The sequence below is a fragment of the Dasypus novemcinctus genome, chromosome 20, assembly GCF_030445035.2.
Source record: "Dasypus novemcinctus isolate mDasNov1 chromosome 20, mDasNov1.1.hap2, whole genome shotgun sequence".
NCBI classification, from domain to species: Eukaryota; Metazoa; Chordata; class Mammalia; order Cingulata; family Dasypodidae; genus Dasypus; species Dasypus novemcinctus.
In genome coordinates, this window is record NC_080692.1 from 32,700,835 (window position 1) to 32,723,640 (window position 22,806).

Here is a 22,806-nt window from a genome sequence, read left to right on the forward strand (position 1 = left end):
TTATGGAGTATATTCTTGTGGGGCTGAGAAAAGGAGTCCCAAAACCTATAAACTTGCAAAAGATTAACAAGGTAATGCAAGAGCCAAAGGAAAGTCCCCCAGCTTTCCAGGAAGGGATTTATGTTACTTACCGACAGTACACTGACATAGATCCCAAAGGTCCAGAGAATGCCAGAAATTTGAATATGACCTTTACTACTCAGAGTTTTCCTGATATAAGGAAAAGTTGCAGAAAATTCATAATGGGTTAGAAGTGCTTTATTTCCAGGTTGGATGAACTCGCCTGTAAAGTCTTCATTAACAGGGTCTAAGCCAAAGAAGGCCCATACTTCTGGAAGCAAGCAGCGCTTGAGGATAAATATCTGAAGATGCAAGCAGCACTCCTCCGGGCTCTAATGAAACAACCAGAATGAGACAACAGCAGGGGTTCTGCTAGAAGAAACACCATTTCCACCAAGAGCAGATCAGCCCAATCCCAAAAGAGATCTTGAAAGCTTGAAACTCAAGGTGAAGGAAGCAATGGAAAAATGGTCAATCTGGTTCAAATGAAATTCTGAAATCAGGTACTGTGCGTCATATTAAACAATACCCACTTAAATTAGAATCCAGAAGGGAATTGCTCCATTAATCGAGACATTTTTGAAACATCAGTTGATATGATCCTGCCATTCTTCATATAATACTACATTACCGGTACCGAAGCCAGGCACCTCAAATGAATACTGATGTGTGCAAGAACTCCCAGCTCCTAACCAAATTGTAGAAGACATCCACCCAGTAGTTCCATGCATATACTTTACTCACTACGTCATCAGGAGATCTTTGCGGGTTTATGGTCTTAGATTTAACTTTTTGCTTTTGAATGGGAAGACCCCATTGCAAACATAAAACAACAATATTGTTGGACTGTTCTTCCACAAGGATTTAAGAATGCTCCCACAATATTAGGAGAAGCATTAATTTGAGATTTAAGGGAATTACACTTACAAGGAGTATTTTTACAGTTTGTAGATGATAGTTTAATTGCCAGTCAAACCAGAAAACCACCGGATAAAATTACTAACCAAACTCTGAACTTCTTGGCAGACTAAGATTGCAAAGCCTCAAAGACAAAGGCTCAAGTTTCACAAATGTCAGTAGAATATTTAGACTTTGAGCTATCCAAAGAACAAAGAAATCTACTGCCGGGTCAGAAGGAATCTTCAGGCCAGGTAGCAGAGCCACTTACAAAGAGGTAGCTTTGAGGATTCGTAGGAATGGCAGGATTCTGTAGAATTCGATACCTAATTTTGAACTCATAGCTAAACCCGTATATAAAGCCCTAACAGGTCCCGAGTAGGAACCTCTAGGTTAGACTACAGAATGTAATAGTGCCTTCCAGAAAATAACAAGGGAACTTTTAACAGCCCTAGCCCTAGGTCTCATGGACCCAAGAAAGCATTGACTTCTTCATACGTGAAAGACAAGGAACTGGATTAGGGGTACTTACTCAAAAATTAGGAAATGCCAGATGTTCAGTGGCCTCTTTTTCTAAACAGTTGGACAACACTACTCAGGGATGGCCAGTATGCCTAAGGGCTGTAGTAGCACCTGTGACATTCTCAAAGAAGCAGAAAAATTCACTCTAGGACAACCCACCACTGTGCATACGCCTCATTGGGTCCTGCCATTGTTAGAGCAGAAAGGTGGGTATTGGCTCACCACTGGACGATTAGGCACATATCCAGGTAATCTGCTACATAATCCAAGCATTGCCTTAAAGCTTCTTCTAGTTTAAACCTGCCTACCTTACTCTCAGGGGAACCTGTACATGATTGTATACAATTGATGAAGTTTATTTTTTCCTTCCACAGTTAGTCAACCAACCTCTAGAACATCTAGACGGTAGATGTACACTGACAAGAGTCAACTATTTGTAGTACTACAAACAGTACTAGAGAGTGGGCCCTCTCACCAATTATGTCAGCACAACAGGCAGAAGTTATTGTACTCACCAGAGCTTTACATCTGGGAAAGGAACAGCGAATAAACAAATATACAGACTCTAGATAAGTTTTTTTTTAAAAGCTTTATTTTTCATTTATTTCTCTCCCTTTCCACTCCCCTTTCCCCCACGTTGTCTGCTCTCTGTGTCCATTCGCTGTATGTTCTGTGTCCACTTGCATTCTTGTCAATGGCACTGGGAATATGTGTCTCTTTTTGTTGCGTCATCTTGCTGCGTCAGCTCTCCGTGTGTGGGGCATCATTCCTGGGCAGGCTGCGCTTTTTTCACGTGGGGCAGCTCTCCTTGCAGGGAGCACTCCTTGCGTGTGGGGCTCCCCTATGCAGGGGACACCCTGCATGTCACATCAGCACTGTGCATCAGCACTGTGCATGGGCCAGCTCACCACATGGGTCAGGAGGCCCTGGTTTAAACCCTGGACCTCTCATATGGTAGGCGGATGCTCTATCCTTTGAGTCAAATCTGCTTCCCAGGATAAGTTTTTAATATAGTTCATGCCCATGGAGCATTTGGTAAAAAGAAAATTAAACATACAGACATAATCTCAGCCTTATTAGACGAAGTAGTCTTACCTAAAGAAGTTGCCATAATACATTGCTACAGTCATCAGAAAGGAGAAACAGACTTTATCAAAGGTAATTGAATGGCAGATTTAGAAGCAAAAGCTGCAGCTAATTAAAAACTCCATCCTCATCTCTAGTACTATCATTGATACCAGATAAAAGACTAAAAACCTTTTCTCTTCTGTATTCATCCCATGATCTATTGAGGGCAAGAGAGTGGGGCTTTGACTTAAAAATATCAGTTCCCAATGGAACTTTCCAAACAGGAGAACTGAGGAAGGATGAGATTTAAAAGAAAGATGAAGTAATTCTTATTCCTGAATACTTAGTGGAAGGAGTTCTTACTTATTTACATTAAAGTCCTCACTCTGGAGGAGATTCCATGTATCCGTGGTTGAAGAATTATATGTTAGGACCTAGAATACAGAGAGCCATTCAGAAAGTAACACAAAACTGTTTGACTTATGCTAAAAACAACCCAAAACCAGGGCCTCTGCCCCTAACAAAAGGAGTCCAAGCAAGAGGCACACCACCAGGTGAGGACTGGCAAATAGACTTTACTACTATGCCAATAGCATGTGGATATTATAAAGATATTGTGTTTGTAGATACACTGACAGGATGGGTAGAAGCCCTTTCCGTGCAGGATAGAGCAGGCCTCAGAAGTAACTAAGACGCTCTTGAAAGAAATAATCCCATGGTTTGGACACCCATTTTCCATTCAAAGTGATAATGGAGGGACTTTCACATCAAAAATTACACAGGAGGGAAGCAGCTGTGACCAATCAGTTGGGCTCCTGCCTACCAATTGGGAGGCCCTGAGTTCACATCCAGGGCCTCCTTGGAAGGCAAAGCTGCGGATAGCTGATGGCCTGTGTGCAGTAGAGAGCTAACTCAGCAAGATGACGCAGCAAAGGGAGACAAGCAGATACAGAGGAAAAAATGTGCAGCAAATAGACACAGAGAAGAAACAGCAAAGAATGGACCAAACCGCAAGGGTGGGAATAAATAAATAAATAAATCTTTTTTTTTTTTTATTACACAGAAACTGTTGGGAGCGCTGAACATGCATTAGAAATAACAAGCATCTTGGAGATCACAATCTACTGGGAAAACAGAGACGTTGAAGCACACCCTGAAGAAGAAGGTAGCTAAACTGTGTCAGGAGACTAATTTTTCATGGGGCAAGCTACTCCCAGTGGCTTTGATGCAGATAAGAGTAGCACCCAAAAGCAGGCTCCTTTGAGCCCATTTGAAATGGTATGTGGGAGACCTTGCCTAAAACAAGGTGATATGTGTACCTGGACTGGAAAAGTCTGAGAGTTAGAAACAAAAACATGGAGTCACCAGGGGCCACATTAGAGGCAATTCATCACTATGCCTCGAATCGTTTCACTTTCCCTCCAGATGTTCCCTTACCTCATGTTAAGCCTGGGGACTCGGTTCTTTTAAAGAAATGGAGAAGTCTGCCTCCAACAGATTAGTTAGGACCTAAGTGGGAAGGTCTGTATGAAGGTCTTTTGTTTTATTTTTCAATCTTTTTTTTTTAATTTTTAAAGAAGGTTTAGATTACATTTATGCTACATCAAAAATATAGGGGATTCCCATACACTCCAGCTCCTCCCCCTCCTCCACTTCCCGTTTTAACAACATCTTTCATTAATGTGCTACATTTGTCACAATTGATGAAAACATCTGACGCATTTCTACTAACCATGGTCTATAGTACACTTTGCATCACACAATTTTATAGATTTTTGACAAAATGTGTAATGGCCTGTATCCCTCATTGCAAGGTCATGCTGGACAATTCCAGTGTCCCAAAAATGCCCCACGTTATACCTGCTCTTCCCTTTCCCTCCCGTCAGAACCTCTCTGGTGGCCACTGCATTTACTATCCCCCACCCAGATGGCTCCTTTGTCTGTTCACTTGTTGCTGGGTTTTTTGCGCATTGCTTTTGCTATTGTCTGTTTGTTTTTTCTTTAGGAGGCACCGAGAACTAAACCCGAGACTTCTGACATGAAAGGTAGGCACTCTCAACTTCTTGAGCCCCATCTGCTCCCTGGCTTGTTGTTGTTGTTGTTGTTGTTGCTCATCTGCTCATTGTTTGCTTGTTGTTTCGCTTGTTGTTTTTGCTCATTGTCTGCTCATTGTTTTGCTCAGTAGCTGCTCATTGTTTGCCCTTTGTTTGTCTTCTTTAGGAGGCACTGGGAACCAAACCCAGGACCTCCTGGAGAGGCAGAGGCTCACCTGCTTGAACCACATGTGCTGCACAATCACTGCCTTTATAGCAATGATAAAAATTTTTCCATTGCTAGAATAATAATAAGTCTATAACAGAATAATAGTAAGTCTACCTTAGTCCATTGTTCATTACCCCTTTATGTTTGTCCATTCCTCAATTTTGAGGATTTGGGGATGGTGATGCCCACTGTTTCTGATTGAGAGGGGGCTTAGATCGCATGGGGCAGATAATGGAACCGTCTTGCTTGCAGTTGTAATACTCTATTTTTTGGGATGGGCATTGTCCATCATCATCCTTTTGTTAGTTGTCCAGGGTGAGTTCAATGAACTGGAGAGTAGGTGCTGCAACTCTGCTGAGATTCAGGGCTCAACCAGCATATGAACAGAATAAAGATTTAAGTCTCTGAGACACATATTTAATGAGGATGTGTTAATTATAGGTTCAAATAAAAGGGGCAGAAGAGCCATGTGTAGGGAAATTATAAATGAGTCTAACCCTGTTACATTGCAGAGCACATATTCTAAAGTAAGGCCCACTGACAGGGTGTCAAATTCCTTAGATTGTCTGCCCGGCCTAAACTGTCTAGATGTCTCTAGAGTCCTGAGAGCTGTTTTAGGCACTGTTTCCTGTGGCAGTCAATGAGATCCTGCTGAGACATGCATTAGCATAACCTCTGGAGTCCCTTCCTGACTCACTTTGAAATTTCTTAGCCATGAAAACTTGTTTTTTTACTATTTCCCCCTTTTGGTCTAAATGCAAACTTTATTAACCCACTCACTCCTCTCTCAAATTGATGGGAGTGAAACCATAGATTCACCAAAGTAGGATAAAAATAGCCCCCTTTAACTGGTCCCTTCTAGACTCCTTCACAGAATGCATACTAACAAACTGCCACAGATCTTGAAGGACAGGAAGCAGACAAACTTCCAGCAGACAGTTATTAATATGAAACTCTAGAAGACTTAAAATACATCTTCAGGAAAAGAGATAAGAATTGATAACCATTGGAGCATTTATTTTTGCTTAAGTTCTGTTAAGTACAACCAAAACTTCAATAGATATCTGTCACCTGAAGAGTGGAATTCTTTCACTTGTAGTCAACAGATAATTATTTATTGTATATTACTAGACTCTTCCCAGTATTTATTTCTGGACATATGTCCTGATTTTATATTCCTGCTATAGTATTGCCCAGTAAATTGACATATTATCAAACACTAATTTTTTTTTTGCAATGGGCACACGCTTACATAAATTCTATGAATCAGATTGTTGGGTATGCAGCCAATGACCTAAGTCTAGTGTTTCTGCGTTACGTTGGTGGATATCACTCCTCCAGCGAACTGACTGGAAAGAACTAAGAACAGTAATTCAAGAGATGCGTAAACAAAAGGCGACTGAGATGCCATAAGCATAACTAATGGAGATCCAAAGGAATGGTCAACTAATTTGGAAACCCAGGGGCATCGAATGTTTTCTTAGAGTATGGCAGTAGAAAGAGCTATTCAACATGCAAACCATTTAGACAAAAAGGCTGAACATCCAACCATTAGAATATATAAAAGCGGGGCATTTAGTACTTTGGGATGGCTTGAAATGGCTAACACCTGGGTGTGGCAGATCAAGCCAGATTGCCCCTCTGCTGGGAACAACAGAACCACTCTCAGCAGCATAATCCCTTTATAAGAGAACACTGGGCTGGTTGCCTCCAAGCAAGGTCTATGAACCATAATATTACAAGAGAGTGATTGGTTTGGAATAGATGGTTTGAGAGGCTCGTCGCAATAGTCGTCGCATGAACTAATGGCCCTGGTAGCTCCCAGGCTGAGTAGGCAGATGTGCTTAAGAAAGTATTTGTAAAACCTTACCATCAGGAGCAAATCTAGCCTTATTGGCAGCTTGGTGGGCCTGGTCAGTATTTCACTGGTATGATCATCTGGCGGCTCTATTGGGCATAAAGAATATCATACCTGGGATGGAAGCCTTGAACAATTTTACTCTACTTGCTTTAAATGATAACCTCAACAGTAAAATACTGAAATGACTCTAACGCTTAAAGCAGTACTACAAAACCTAATGGCTTTAGATCCTTGACAGCTTCACAAGGAGGGACACGTGCTATAGCAAAAACGGAATGTTATACCTACAAACGGGATGAATCTGCTAATGTAACTAAAATATTGGAACATATGAAAGGTCAAGTTAAAGCAATAGAGGCTGCTCTCTCCCTCTTCTGGTGTATTCGATTTATTTAGCTGGCTTCCTGCAGGAATAGGATCATGGTTTTGTTTAATATTTCAAGCAGGATTAATGATACTACTGCTACTAATTGCAAACATACTTATCCTTAAAACTTGTCTCTATCTCCTGTGCCAGCCTTTCCATAAGAGAGTTACTGAGGAAATGCTAATACTCAGCCAAAACCTAAAGTTAAAGAATATGTACAACCACACTCTGAATTTCATTTCCACAAGCCCTGGGGTCAATGCCCCTTTCTAGCATAAAGAACTCAGTCATTGTCGTCCAGACTATCGCCAAGATTGAGGAAAGAACAGAGTGGGAGGAATTGTAACCAAGGGTTAAGAATTAACAGATTATTATGATTAGTGAAACATTACATAGATGCTTTCTAAATTAGCCAAAAAGTTAATATTTGAAATTACTGAAACTGGCAAGTCTGACTTTATCCTTTGTATGTGGCCATTTCCAACTAAATACCTGCCATTATAGTGATTATTCCAGGTATACAGCCACCTGTACCTGCTAATATAATGATTACTCCAGAAGAATCTTACCTTTGTATATGAACATTTCTATTGAAAGTGTGACCACTTCACCTTCCTCTGTTTGATATCCACATGAAAAACCTTGTGGCTGACCTTTGATTTTGATATTCCCCCTACAGAATGCCTCGATCTCCGATAACGGTTATAACTTTGTGACTCACCCTCCTCCCATCCTGTTCAGCCCCTTAATGTTTATTAATGAAAGGACCTGTGCAAACTCCACCCCAATTACTCATTAACAACCTGACATTATACAATATTAGAATTTCCGCAAATTGAGCAGGCAGTTTTTGAGCATCTAAGGCGAATGACTCCCTTTTGCTTGTGCAAACAAACTCCCTCTCTCTTTGAAACCCTGGTGTCTCAGAAATTGGCCTTTGAGGTGCAACTGGAAAGAAGAATTTGTTTGGTATCACCCTATTGAAAGCACTTCTGCTCACCTATTTAGTTTTCACAATGACTGTTGTTTAATGTTTCTTTCTTAATAGGCTTACATCTTAAAAGTTTAGCAAGCTACGGACTCTGGGCTGGACCCTCAGCATAAACTCCTCTGTTCATCTCAGGAAGAGATATTGACTAAATTCCCTAACACACATTTAGGTTCACAGAGCAGCGTCTTAAGGATACCTGAGCTGGTCATGGATCCAAGACTCGTCAAGCCTTGAGCTTGTCCATAGGAAGTCAAGCATCTGAATATAGAAAGGGGAAAGCCATCCCAAAAGGCAGCTTTTGGAAAGGTAACTCATCCTCTCCAAAGAGAGTTGCCACACATGTTCTACATAATACGCACTGTTTAGCTAAAACACTGAGACAAAGTCTTCTCCCAACCCAGAGGACCACTCCACAAAAACAGAAGAGAAATAAAAACAATTTTGTTATTGAATAAGCATTAACCCAGAAAGTACTGCATGGCAGACAATCCACAAGGAGATCACAAAGAAACTAAGAAAGCTCATCCTCTTTAAGTGGCCAGATGGTTAAAACATATTATATATGCTTTCTCAAGATAGTTCAGAAGTAGGTTTACAATGGGATCCAGGAGATCCCTAGGAGTTATGCTAATTTCTTTCCCAGAAACTAGGAGATAGGGGCAATATCTTCCTTGATTACATTTCAAGAAGACGAAGAGAGAATTTACAATTACATGGTTTTTAAAGTAAATATTAAGAGATGAGTGGGAAGCGGGAGTCTCTTCCCTTATGTTCAACGGGGAGAAGTAAACCATTTTTTAATTTTCAAATTTGTTTTTCCTCTTACACCAGAGAACAGGGAAAATCTTGAAGCAATCCATATTCTTAAAAATTATCTCAGCTTCAAACAAGAATATTTAGCAAGAGATTCTGCACACCAACTTCTAACTATTGTAGTTGAAACTGTATTACACTCATGCATATTCCTGCTTCCCTGTTCTAAAAAAAATTCCTGAAGAAAATTCATCCCTTGTCTATGAAGAAAATAGTTACATTAAGAATTGTAAGAAGAAAATGGGGAGAGGGTAGGAGGGACTTTTACTTTTCCAATTATTATTGTTTTGTTCCATCATAATCTACCTTAACAACAGCATCCATAATCCTTTCTCACAGTTAGAGAATCTCTTTTCCAACTGGGAAATACTTGGAACCACTGGAGAGATAATATAAATATCATTTTAACCATGTATCATGTTTTTCTCTGGAAAAGCCTTAAACAATGAATAATATGCCCTAAGTTCAGTAAGTCACAGCATTAATAAAATATTACTGAAGAGTTCAAAATTGGGAGAATTGAAACCATAAAATGGGATAAAGTAAATTTATTATACAATCATTAGTCTTTTTCATTGCATCTACCATATAATTGTTTAAAGTATCTACTTTATGTCTCTCTCACCAATGAATCATATGTTCAGTAAGGACAGGAATTGTGTGTTATTCACTTTTGTATCACCAACCTTTATCTCAATATCTGGCACAAAAAATAGATAAATAATAATTGAATGAATAAATATTTTATATGGTTTAATATAGTAGAAGACAAAGAATTTGGAATTATAGTAAGTACTTAAAATCTTTTGTTTTCTTTCTGTATGGTGATACATTTGAGATCTTTTTATTAATAACATATTATTTCCAAGATGTTGGTGTTAAAAATTGGGACAAGTGGGAAGCAGCTGTGGCTCAATCTGTTGGGCTCCCATCTACCATATGGGAGGCCCTGGGTTCATGTATCAGGGCCTCCTTGTGAAAGCAGGCTCGCCCGCAAGTGCCGTGGAGTGTCACCTGGTGCGCAAGCACCACAGAGAGCCGACTCAGCAAGGTGACGCAACAAAAAGGGAGACAAAGCAAAAAAACAGAAGAGCACGCAGCAAATGGACACAGAGAGAGGACAACGAGTGAGCCACAAGGGGGGAGGGAAATAAATAAAAAATAAATAAATATAAATAAATTAGGACAACAAGGAAAAATAGAAAGAAAAAGCTTAAAATCTGCATATAAAATTGCCAATATGTTTCCTTTTCATATTTTTCTATGTGTATTTTCTACATTGTAGGAAATTATTTGGTATCTTAGTTTTTCAATTAACACTATATCAAAGCACTTTTCATATCATTCAATACTTCATAAACATAATTTAAAGTTTTCATATTTTTCAGTCTTATGATTGTAGCATACATATTTAGCCCTTCCACTATTGTTGAATGCAACACTTTTCCTCATATGTGACAACCCAAATAATGCTAAGTAAATAAGCATAACATTTTGTCCGTGTATATTATTTTTCTTAGGATAGATTTCTATCACTGGAATCATTGGATCAAAAAGTATTACCATTTTTGGGAAACAGATGTGGCTCAAGCACTTGGGCTCCTGTCTACCATATAGGAGGTCCAGGGTTTGATTCCCAGGGCCTCCTGGTGAAAGGCAAGCTGACCTAAGCAGAGAGCTGGTCCACATTGAGTGCTGGCACAGCAAAATGATGCAACAAAAAGAGACACAGAGGAGAGACAATAAAAGACACAGCAGACCAGGGAGCTGAGGTGGTGCAAAAGATTGAGCACCTCTCTCCCACTCCAGAAGGCCCCAAATCAGTTCCTGGTGTCTCCTAAAGAAAAGACAAGCAAACACAGAAGAACACACGGAAAGCAGACAGCGAGCACATAAACAAGGAGGTGGCGGGGTTGGGAAAGAAATAAATAAATAAAATAAATCTATAAAAAAAAAGCATTACCATTTTCAAGCCTACCAATATATTTTACTAAAATTTATTTGCAGTAACAGTCTATTAATTAAGATTCCCAATAGCAGTTTATGAGACTATCTTTGTTTATCCTTACCAGGAAGACTTCTTATTTTCAAAATATAGGAACCTTGATTTTAGAGCTTGATTTGTGTGGTGATGCCTTCTGGTGGACACATTGCAAAATTACAAAGTCAGAAGTGAAAAAGACCCTTTGAAATTGCCACAGGCAAAATTAAATTTATAAAGTGACAACAAATATTATACAGGTCTTACAAATTTTCAAAAATCAGTCTCGCTATTTGGATCTCTAAAAATTTTCAGGGGATATATGAAACAAAACTTACAAACTGTTTCAAACTATACTCATAAATTCATCTATTAAGCATGAATTTCTAGAACACCTCCCACGTGGTGAAAATTATATTAAGTGCTAAGGACAGAGGTAAAGTCACAGTGCATGATCTCAAGAAGTATATAGATAGAGCACATAAAAGCACACTGATCATTTCCAACTCTGGTAGTTTGGAACCTTGTACCCCAGCAAAAGCCTTAATCCATTCCTGAGGTTGTGAACCCATTGTAAATAAGGCCTTTTGATGACTTTGCGTCAATTAAGGTGTTGCCCAATTCAATCCAGACAGGTCTTACTCCTGTTACTGGCGTCCTTTATAAGCAGGATGAGATTCAGGCAGGAGAAACCCACAGAGAAGCACCCAGGAGCTGAAGTCAAGAGAAACCTGAGGCAAAGGGAGAGCCCTCCAGGTATATCGCCGTGGGCCAGAAGAGCTAAGGACCAAGGATCGTCAGCAGCCAGTTCCAGAATGTCAGGCTTCTGGAAGGAAGCTTCACCATGTGAGGCCCTGGTTTGGACTTGATTTGGAATAATCCTGGCCTCAAAACCTTGAGCCATTAAATTCCCATTGTTTAAGCCAACCCATTGTATGGTATTCGCTTGAGCAGCCATGAAAAGGAAAAATACCAACTTAGATGCCCAAGGGCTTTTGCAAATGGAGAATAATACTTACTACAATTTATAATTCAAGTGATCTTTATTTTATAAAGTATGCACATCTAGTTAGGGTAGGCACCCTCTAAAATTGTTCCAGTGAGCCCCTCCTCCTGGTGTTTGTGCCTTGTTTGACGTCCTTCTCATGAGTGTGAGCTGGACCTAGTGACTCATTTCTAGCTTCTAATGAGTAGCATAGGGCAAAATTGAAGAGATGTCACTTTCAAGATTAGGTTACAGAAAGACTGGTGTGCCTCTCCCTCTCTCCCTCTCTCTTTCCCTCCCCTCCCTCTAAGGGAAACAAACTGCCTGCTGTGAGTAGCCTCTGCAAAGGTCCACAGAACAAGGAATCATCTCCAGTCAGCAGCCAGTGAGGACCTGAGTCCTGCCACATGGGTGGGCTTGGAAGTGGAACTTCCCCTTTGAGCCTTGAGATGACCGCAGCCCAAACAGCACCCTGAGGGCAGCCTGGTGAGAAACCTTCAGTCAGAGACACACAACAAGCCTCTGCCTGAATTCTGGCCCCAGAAAAATGTGAATAAGTTTTGGGGTGATTTGTTACCCTGAAATAGATAACTAATTCATTAACAGAAAAAATCCAAAAACTTTTTAAACTTTTGAACATTAATTTCAACATACATATTCAAATTTCATCCCATAAATGAAACTTTAAACTGTGATTAAAAATCGGGTATAATTCTTTTGAACACCTCAAAGTAGCAAAAAAAATAAACATATAGAAGTATTAGAAAATCTATTGCTATTCTCCACACACAAATCTATTCTAAAATATAACACTAGTTTTTAACTTCTTTGTTTTTATTATTCCTGTAACTTTTCATACTTCTCTAAGGCTAGAATTATATTTATACCTTTCAATAGTGCAGTAATACATCTTTTTCTTTTTTTAAGAGGTACTGGGGACCTCATACATGGCAAGGCAGGCATTAACCACTTGAGCTACATCTGTTTGCTTTTCCCACAGTGATTTAACTAAAGCTGCAGGCCATTAAGTTTGCTTTTGTTTTAGAGTTAAACTACATTTATTACAAAAATAAGACATTTAAATTTTCATCTTTCATATAGGCCTTAGACTCTTATAACCTATTATCGCCATCTTAACTGATGTATGTTTTAATTCTCACTCAGCCAACATTTCATTGTGCATTATCCTGTCATAAGTTGATGTTGTCTGTTAGCATTATCGTAAATTACATATACTTTATTTTATTACTGAAATTTTAGGTTCATTTAGAAGTTAAATCTCCTAAGCTAAAAGGAATGAAAGTAGTATATTATTTCCCTTTTTAGGACATTTGCTAACATATCATTTGAAAATGTGATATTGAACTCCATTTTCCCTTTCCACTTTCTTATTGTGTATGATCATTCTATTTTTGCTTCTGCTTTTTCTGGACTACTTGACATCTCCCTCTGCTGCCAGGCTATAATCTTAAATCTGTTTTACCCATTCTCTCCTCCATTAAAGCTCTTCAATGGCTTCACTTTGAATTTAGGATAATAATCCAAAATGATCTCATCATTTGGCCTCCGACCACTTCTTCATCTTCTCTCACTCTTCCCACTTCCCATCACCTCCTCCCACACTGGCCTCCCTTGAGATCTCTGTTTTAGTTTCCTGGCTGCTAAAACAAATACCATACAATGGCTTGGCTTAAACAACAGTAATACTGGCTCATGGTTTTGAGGTTAGGAGAAGTCCAAACCTGAGAATCAGCAAGGCAGTGCTTTCTCCCAGAAGCCGGAGACATCCTGTATCTGGCTGCTGGCAGCCCTTGTTCCCTGGCTTTTCTTTCACTTGGCAATGCACGTGGCAGGGTCTTCTCCTTTCTCTTCCAGGTTCTGTTGACTTCCAGCTTGGAGCAGCTCCTCATGGCTTCTCTCTTGTCTGACTTTCACTCTGCCCATAGAGGAAAGGAATAATCTGGAATAATGCCCAACCTGATTCAGGTGGGCCACAGCTTAACTGAATAACATCTTGAATAGACCTTATTTATAATGGGACCACATGCACCAAAATATGGGCTAAGACCAAGAACATGTCCAAACCGTAGTGCACAATTCAATCCACCACAATCTCCAGTGCACCAACCTAGGTGTTTGGGCATAATTTCTATTTTTGAGGAGTTTATAGACTAGCAGAAGAAAGCATTGCAGTGAACAACCACAACAAAAACACAATATCTTCTCCTGGTATCGCTGGCACCTAGCACAGCACCTGGACCATGGTTGAGGTGCAAAAATGTTTTGTGGTTAAAGTAAGAGTATAGTGAGCCGCTAAACCAGATGAAAGGAATTAATGCATACATTAAAGGTGTTGTTGCAACATTGTATCAAACAAAACACATATTAATGTCTCGGTCAAAAAATTGCAGAAGCATAAAATCATTGGAGATGGCTGTAGCCTGGTGCAGAATACTGTCCAAAAGAAAACATTGAAAAGGATGAGTTTAAGAAAATCTTTTTGAAGAAGCATGCTATGCGTGTGCTGCAGTCCTCTCTGTCAGACCTTATTTCAAATATATGTGTCAACAAATAATGATTTCCTATGATAGCTAAGAATAAATGGCTAATGTGCAGAATTTTAACATTTAATAAGTCATTAAAGTGGAATGCTATGAGTAATATTTATCCTTAGCCCAACTTCCTAATATTACTCCCTACAAATTTCAGCATGTGTTTTGCTTTGTTTCGGTTTTTGACAACTGCTATAACTTTGAGAGCAAAAAATAATTACAAAATCACTTTATATGTGCAAGGAGTTTCCTGGAGTTCTCCAAGGCCATAAAATCAAAGATATTTTCTTTCAGTTCTTCTACTATTATAGCCATCTGTGGTGGAGGAAACAAGGCCAAGAATGAAGAACTCACCTGAATTATTGAAAATGCTTATCAGAAAACAACCATACCAAGAATGGTGATAAGGGTCCTTACTACATAATGAATAGATCCAATTCCCTGACATTATCTCCCTAAATAATAAGAGTCTGAAATAGGGAATATACCTTAACTATATGTTAAATAAAACAAGACGATCATTCCTGTTTCTCATCTCTGTAATTAATGGTCAGGCCCAGGAAGATGATGACCTATTGCACTGAGATTGTGGACTTCAGCTTCAGAAGGCAGTATAGATGTTACTGAGGATTACACTTCTTTTCTACCATTAAAAGGTTTATAAGTAGGGTATGTGGATATAAGATACAGAAAGAAATATTTTGATTCATAATAAAAACTATTCTATAAGCAGTTAAAACCTGTGATTGACTACCTAAGGGGGAAAAAAAAATGAATTCCATTTCCCTGGAGGTGTTCAAACATGGAAAACTACTTGGCAGGAAAATTGGAAAGAAAAGAAATCTACAAATACATTGGATTTGTTAGTAAGATTCTGTTCAAATCTATGATTTAATGATTTGATGAGAACAGATGCTAACAATAATCATATTTCCTGTCATAAGTTCTGGATTGTGTTTTCTTCCTTTTGTCAATATGGAATTTCACCGCTGTGCAACTCTCCTTCTTAGCTGTTTCTGGAAAGAAGAGAAAAATACTGAAGTAAGATATGGGGAAAGGAAAACTTCCTTCATAATGGCTCAGAAAAAAAAAATCATTATAATTCACACATCCTGTACTACACATGGGAAATAGCTGTTGATGGTTTGAGTCTTTCGTGGATCTCAGAAAATTGTGTTCTTAAATTGATCCATTTCTATGGGTATTGGACCCTTTTGATTGGGTTGGATTCAGTTGGGGACCTTTGATTGGATAGCTTCAGTGAGGTGTGACCCAGGGTGGGTCTTCATCCTCTTGCTGAAGTCATTTATAAAGAGGGGACTGAAAACAGACACAGAGAAAAGCAGCAGAGACAGAGAAACCCTAAAAGGCTGGAATCAGCACAGCACAGGGGGACAGAAAGCAGCCCCCGAGAGAACAAAGGAGATGAGGGGACAGACGAGACACATGCCTCATCACCCACAGTTGAGCTCCAGAGAGCAGCAGAGCTGCCATTATACTCTGCCATATGCCTGATCACCTATAACCAAGCTTGGGGGGTAAGTGAGCCTGGAGAGAAGGCAGAGACCGCAACAGACACCAGCCCTCATTGTGCTTTGCCACATGGCAGGAGTCCAGGATCACCAGTTGATCTTTGGTGAGACAGCATCTCTGGTGATACCTTGATTTGGACATTTTCACAGCCTCCAAACTGTAAGCTTTTAACCTAATGAACTCCTAGTATAAAAGACAACCCATATCTGGTGTTTTGCATTGGCAGCCTTTAGCAAACTAAGACACTGATCAAAATCATATTTTAATTACAGTCCCTTCCTCATTTACAAGAATTCATCTGAAAGCTTCTGTGATGGGTTGACTCAAGTGATTTTTCTCTGACTTTCACTGTATAAACCTGAGCCTTTAATACATCCCCAAAAACATAACCAAGGGGGTTCAATCTGTAAGAAGTAAAATAAAAGGTTATCAATATTTCCAAACTTTTTGGCTACCCTATACTTAATATAAATTATATCTATTCTGATCCTTTCCCTAGTTGGAATGTGTAACTGTATCAGGCAATGGTCCAGGATCCCAAGATAAAGGAAAACATGTTACCTATGTTTGCTTGGGATGAACTAGTAACCAGGAGGAGATGAAAGGTGGAAAAGAATTGGCAGGTACCTTTTCTCTCCACTCCTCCCATCAGGGACTGCTTATCGATGTGGGGTTCCTGTGCAGCCCCAATCTCCGTGGTGACAAGCAACGGGTCTTCAGGGAGCAGTGGCCAGCTCAGGAACGTAGCCCCTGCGTTTGTTTCCCATCCTGCCTTGCCTCACTTCCCAATTTTCCCTCGTTTTCACTGCCCTGGGACTGCACCTCCCTGGAAAGTATTATCACACTTGAGTTTTACCTCAGGCTTTGTTTTCTACGTAATCCAGGTTAAGAGCAAGGAATCGATCTGACGATAAAGAGGCCCACTGTTGACACAGTCTACCCCTTTGAATACTCAGCATACATTTCCATCCTTGTTTCCATATTTACGTCTTATAAAATAACATTCTGCTTCCTCTTAACCCTAGGCAACTCTAGACCAAGGAGACTCTCACTATCTCCCCAACAAGACAACCTCAAGGCCAGAACCTCTCCATCAGGTGTGGAGGAGGCCCCACCTAATCTGTCATCTGTAAAGTGTATTGCAATAATAAGCTCCCCCCATACTTCCTATATAAAATGGTAGGGAAAAGGAAAGGGGCAAAAAAGACCTAACTGGTCAACAAATAGACTCACTGAAAATATTCTTAGCTACTGGTATCTTCCTTGGGTAATAAGTCATGACACCATAGTTGATATTCATCATTTCCTACTCCTGCCACCCACTCTACTACGTTTCCCTCAACTAGCCCAACCTCAACTGGATGGGGTTCTTTATCTGGTAAAATGACACCTCCCAGCTTTTCCTTTCCTTCTTTACATAAACATTTTACCTGGTTGGGTTATCTACAATAAGTTCTCCTTTACCTTCGCATCCCTGGGCCATTGCATGATACAGTTGTCCATTAACTAATTCTGCCATTCCAGGGATACTAGGGGTCAAGAATCAAATGCATTAGGAGACATCCCCCATTGCATTTGCCCAGTATTTGCATAAACTCCTCCACCTTAGGCCTTCTGAACCACTTAAACTACAGTTTAGGGGGTCACTTGTGTGTCTTAGTTGCTTGGCCTCAGCCAATGGGTAATGTCCAGCCTTCCAACTTGGCCTTTCCTTTGGCTCTTTTCCTTATATCAGAACACAGGTGTGCAGATGTAGTTGCGTGAGGGATTTTTTGCCTTCCATGCTGCTCTGGAGCAAAGCTGGTTCCTCTTCTGCTCAGCACACAGGTTGAACTGACTAAAGCAATGGCTGTAGAGAAACCTAGTCCCTGTTATCAGGCAATAATACACTGCTAAACCAGGCATATACCCAGACATGCTCCATAGAGTTTATGGAAAAATTTCTTCTTTTGTCTGGGGGAGGGGGTTGGATTCAAGTGGAAAACGAGCAGATGTGATGTATGGACAGAAAGAAATCCATAGGAAAGTACTGTCACAGAACTTTACCAACTGCCACACAGATTGGCCATATTGATGTTAATGCCACTGTAAATGATGGTGTTGTGGTCCAGGTGATGAAACTACCAGACTTTGAGGAGATTCATGCAGACTTCTGTCTTTGCTCCTAAGGGCTCTGTTGCACATAATTTCTATGCTCACAATGATACCTTCAGATACCAAGATGAGGACTTTGATGGCTCTGTCACTGGGCCTCAAGAGGAGCCTGAGGAAGAAGTGGAGGCAGCTGAAGAAAGACCAGAGGTACCTGATGATTCTGGAACTTTCTATGATCAGTCTGTCAGCCAAAACTTTTGAAGAACATTTAGGGGAAACTGTTGCTGAACCAGAGCCCAATCCTGAACCAGAACTGGAGCAAGAACCCATATCTAATCCTAGATGAAAAGTCTGAACGAGTATTAGAAAAAACTGCACCTGAGGATGCTCAGAGAAATTCTTCTCCAGCACCTACAGACATAGCTCAGACTGTTCAGGAAGACTTGAGGACATTTTCTTGGGCATCTGTGACCAATAAGAACCTCCCGCCCAGTGGAGCTGTTCTAGGTACTGGGATACCACCTCATGTTGTTAAAATACTAGCTTTACTGCCCTGTCCAGAGTCTAAGCCTGAATCTCAGATTCCACCACAGAGGCCTCAGAGGGATCAAAGAGTGCGAGAATAACAAATAAATATTCCTCCACAGAGGGGATCTACACCAATCTGTGAGGGTGATGGGCAAGGGGGTGTTGAACCCTGAAGAATTGTGAGACACCATGACAGTCACTAGCTCTTCATTAGCAACCTGTCTCATGAGGTGGACAAATCAGAACTTAAAGATTTCTTTCAAAATTATGGTAATGTGGTGGAGCGTGTTAACGAAAGTGGGAAATGACCTCATTTGGTTTTACTATGTTTGAAGACTGCGAACCTGTTCAGAAGGTCCTTAGCAACAGGCTCATATGTTCAGAGGTGAGGTTGTCTGAATGTGGAAGAGAAGCATCCAGGGAAGGGAATGGTCGAGATAACCACCTGAGGGGACCCAGAGGCCCTAGAAGTGGGCTGGGTGGTGGGATGAGAGGCCCTCCCCGTGGAAGAAAGGTACAGAAACCAGGATTTGGAGTGGGAAGGGGGATTGTTCTGAGGCAGTGAATTGCTCTTTGCTGAGCTTCATGCAGCAGTACAAACCTTAGGTCTTGCGGAACCGTGAATTTCTTCAACCAGCCTTTGGTATCCTGGAGTATGACTCTAGTCTGTCATAAACTGCTTAAGTTTGTACAACTTTACTCCTTTTTGTGTTAATGGTATGTGCTCCCTCTGCTTCCTCTCCTGACCTTTTAGTCTTTTACTTCCAATTTTGCAGAATGATATTTCAGGAAAAAATGGATTTCAAAAGAAGGTGGGGGAAAAAAGACTGAATTTTCTTGCTTATTTTGCATATACAGACTGAATTTTTTTAATAGCCATTTCTCCAAAGGAATGTGTCTTGCTTATTATTGACATTTGGTATATTTCATTCATTGGAATATTTCTTATTTTCTATGAGTTTCAAAAGCCTGTGAGAAATATAGGATTTGATAAATATTTTGAAGACAAGAAAACCCAAATTGTTTCTCATTTGAGTCATGGCTACCTTCTGGTGTGGAGAATTGCCTTTGGAAAAAATGACAGTTTTGATTCTCGCTGGTGTGGTTAAAAACTGAATAAAGGGAAACGGACTTGGCCCAGTGGTTAGGGCGGTCGTCTACCACATGGGAGGTCCGCAGTTCAAACCCCGGGCCTCCTTGACCCGTGTGGAGCTGGCCCATGCGCAGTGCTGATGCGCGCAAGGAGTGCCGTGCCACACAGGGGTGTCCCAGCGTAGGGGAGCCCCACGCGCAAGGAGTGCGCCCCGTAAGGATTGCTGCCCAGCGCGAAAGAAAGTGCAGCCTGCCCAGGAATGGCGCCGCCCACACTTCCCGTGCCGCTGACGACAACAGAAGCGGACAAAGAAACAAGATGCAGCAAATAGACACGGAGAACAGACAACCGGGGGAGGGGGGGATATTAAATAAATAAATAAATCTTTAAAAAAAAAAAAAAACTGAATAAAAGGTGTTAAGAGTTTTCTTTTCCTTTTGCTATGTGATCACAAAACAATTCTAAAACCTGTTTTTACCACTGAAAATTAAATTGTGAGACAGACTTTAAATGTCTAGAGTACAACTGATGCTTTTCTTGAACTGTTAGATTTTTTTGAAGTAGAATTTTTCATGTTTAATTTGAATTTGTAAAAAACAACAAAGAAAATCTCCAAAATCCAGTAAACAAATAACCAGAGCAAAACCATTATGCCTTCTATTTATCTTTGGTTTCTGTCTTCACAACTGTTGAAAGAAAAAAATAATTTTTAAAAAATCTAGATTTGTTTTATCAGGTTCAGAGTACATGGGCAATTTAGAGTCCCTCTTTTACCCGTATGTCTTCTATTAACATTTGTTATGCCTTATTCTGAAATTGAGTCTCAAACTGGAATGCCTTTGAGATCAGATACTTCTATAGATGTCCTTTGACCCAAATAATTCAACATATGTAATAAGTTTTATTTCAGTATGTATTTTAGATTCCTAATCATAGCCCATAAGAAGAAATGTGATTTTAATACTGGATTTTATTGATGTGCTCAAGTGTCTGCTACTTGGTTTTTTTTCTCTTCTTTTAAATCATTGCCATATGATAAATTTTCTATTTTGTTATGGCTCTCTTTTATTGGTGGGCATGTGGTGGGTGTTTTTTGGAATGGCCAATTTTTATTAAAATATTTCTGGAAGAAAATTTAATCTGGCAATATAGACTAATAGAAAAACAACAACCATACTTTACATCATCCAAATTCTCAATATCTAGACACAGTATGGAAGATTCACTTTCAACATTTATCTGTTGGCTACATAGTGCCATTTCTATATTCAATGGTTGTTTTTCATAAATAGTTATTAAGTGATTAATCCAAATCCCCTTAATCACTTGACACTTAACCATTCCTACTTCTGTGGTTGCATAACAAAATAATGAAATATGTGGGGGAAAGATGTGAATTCTCATGTGCAAAGCAAAGACAAGCCAGCATGAAGTCAGGTGTCCCTATACCTCCATTCTAGGTATGGTTTGGAGCCAATGAAGGGATTGAAGATACTATGAATTCCCTTTTGCAATCCTGTAAACATTACAGTCTTTCTCCCTGGTAATGGCAGTAAGAGAAGGGTTATATCTATATAGGCCATATCCTTATCCCAAATCCCTATGGGATGCTACAATTCTGCCTTTCATTACAGAGTGCCATCACAGCCCAAGCGTTCCTTGGTGAACAGAGCCTGAGGCAAACATTAGGTGCTACTATTGAATGGGGACAGGTGTGCAATCCCAAGGAAGCCAGGAAAAAAAAAAAAAAGGAAGGGAAGTAAAAAGTAAAACTTTGTATAGTTTCAGATGAGATGATTGTGTACATAGAAAAATACTTAGGAATCTAAAAAGAAAAAAATACTGGAAACAAATTTAACAAAGTCACAGGAGTGTGGCCAATTTACAAAAATAAACTGTATTTCTATAACAACAAATAATTTGAAAATTAAATTTTAAGTGCCATTAACAATAGAACCCAAAACATAATTTTAACAAAATATGCACAAGATCTGTATCTTGAAATCTAATGCACTGCTGAAAGAAATCAAGGCCTAATTAACTGGAGAGAGAAATCATGTTCATGGATTCTAACTCTCATTATTGTTAAGACCTCAATTTTCACAAATTAATACTTAGGTTCACCACAGTCTCAATCAAAATCAAGCAAGCTGTTTTGTAGATATTTTTAGAAAATGCAAGGTCTTAGTATTCCAAATATACTTTTGAATAAAAGAATGAATTAAAGGAATTAAAGGTCTTACTGCAGCTGGCTTCAGGGCTTACTATAAAGCTATTCTAATCAATATATGATATTACTGTATGAATAGGCATATAGATGACTGAGACAGAATTGAGAATCCAGAAATAGACCCACATGTGTATGGTCAGTTAATTGTCTACAAAGGAACCAAAGTAATTCAATGGAGGCTAGGAAAGACTTTTTAACAAATAGCACAAAACTGGATATCTATATGAAATAATAGTGATTCTTGACCCTTATCTCACACCTACACAAAAATTAACTTGAAGTGGACATAAGCTAAACTATGTGAGCTAAAACCATAAAACCTCTAACAGCAAACATATGAGAAAAATCTCTATGATCTTCACATAAGCAAAGATTTTCTTAAGTAGGACATAAAAAGCATGAATCACAGAAGAAATAAATTGATAAATTAGGCCTCATCAAAATTTAAAACTTATGTTTAAAGACACATTAAGAAATTGAAAAGGCAAAACACACTGCAAGAAAATTAGTTGCCCTCAGTATCTGTATGTATATCTATCTGACAAAGGGCTTGCATCCATATTATATAAAGAACTCTTATACTGTACACTATGAATTCAGACTAATACAACTGTCTTAAAAATAGGCAAAAGATTTGGACAGACACCTTTTTAAAAAAGATATAGAAATGATCAGATAAGCACATGGATCAATATCATTAGTCACTAGGGAAATGCAAATTAAAAGCCACAATAAAATACTGCTATACAAAAAATGTCTAAAATTAAAAAGATTGACAGAAAGAAACTAGACAAAAGGTAGTACACATTGTTTGACTCCATCTATACAAAATATAAATACAAATGAATTAGAAAGATGGAAACAGATAGTAGCTATGTATGGCTGGGGAACACAAAGAGCTTGAGAGGTGATTATTAAAGGGTAGAGCTTTGTCTTGGTCTTTTTTGTAATTTATTATTATTATTAGAA

General features: G+C 39.4%; 1 pseudogene; it reads left to right on the forward strand.

Moving 5' to 3' along the window:
- Positions 1–1,558: 1,558 nt before the first annotated feature.
- Positions 1,559–19,079, forward strand: LOC131272979 (ras GTPase-activating protein-binding protein 1 pseudogene; annotated as a pseudogene).
- The last annotated feature ends 3,727 nt before the right edge of the window (positions 19,080–22,806 follow it).